Raw genomic sequence first — 969 nt, 5'->3', positions numbered from 1 at the left:
ACTATTTGTGGTTGTTTAGTCTCTAAGTTCGACTCTTGTCCAACTCTTTGGTACCCCCAGGAATGCTGCACACCAAGCTTCCCTGTCCACTATCTCCCGGAGTTTGCTCAAATTCATGTGTGTTGAGTTAGTGATGCCACCCAATCATCTCACCCTCCATTGCCCCCTTCTCCATCTGCCCTCAATCTTCCCCAGCATCCGGTCTTTTCCAATGAATTGGCTTTTTGCATCAGGTGGCCAAAGTATTGGAGTTTCCGCTTTAGCATCAGTCCTTCCAATGAACACCCAGGACTGATCTCCTTTAGGATGGAGTGGTTGGATCTCCTTGCAGTCCAAGGGACTCTCAAGAGCCTTCTCCAACACCACAGTTCAAAAGCATCAATTCTGGGAAGCACCAAAGGATCTTCGCTGTTAATGGCATCGCGATGTGTGTGGACTGTGTGGAGAAGGAATATCCCAACAGGGGTAACATCTGCCTGGAAAATGGATCTTTCTTGCTGAACTTTACAGGCTGTGCGGTGTGCAGTAAGTGAGATTTTATGCTGATCACAAACAAATCTTTGAAAGAGGAAGACGGAGAAGAAATAGTTACCTATGATCATCTTTGTAAGAATTGTCATCACGTAATAGCCAGGCATGAGTATATGTTCAGTATCATGGATGAATTTCAGGAATATACCATGCTGTGTCTGTTATGTGGTAAAGCTGAAGATACTATCAGCATTCTCCCGGATGACCCCTGACAAATGACTCTGTTATTCTAAGGATCCTTCTGCAGTTCTGTAATAATAGTGTTGTGTTGGTTTACAATACAGCAAGCCTGATGATTTGCTTAGTTTATAATGGAAATTATTTGCATATTATTTTTTACTGCTTAGACTCACCTGTTCTTTGAAGAAAAAGAGTTCCCTGGCAGTCCAGTTGTTAGGACATGGCACTTTCACTGCTGTGGCCAGGGATCGGTCCCTG

At 44.0% G+C, this 969-nt stretch overlaps 1 pseudogene; it reads left to right on the top strand.

Annotated features, from left to right (window-relative positions):
* The first annotated feature begins 425 nt into the window (after window positions 1-425).
* On the top strand, window positions 426-764 carry LOC138442880 (protein Churchill-like; annotated as a pseudogene).
* The last annotated feature ends 205 nt before the right edge of the window (window positions 765-969 follow it).

This window comes from Ovis canadensis, chromosome 6 (genome assembly GCF_042477335.2).
Source record: "Ovis canadensis isolate MfBH-ARS-UI-01 breed Bighorn chromosome 6, ARS-UI_OviCan_v2, whole genome shotgun sequence".
Lineage (NCBI taxonomy): Eukaryota > Metazoa > Chordata > Mammalia > Artiodactyla > Bovidae > Ovis > Ovis canadensis.
Note: the sequence above shows the minus strand (reverse complement) of the source record. Positions and strands in the feature narration are given on the sequence as shown.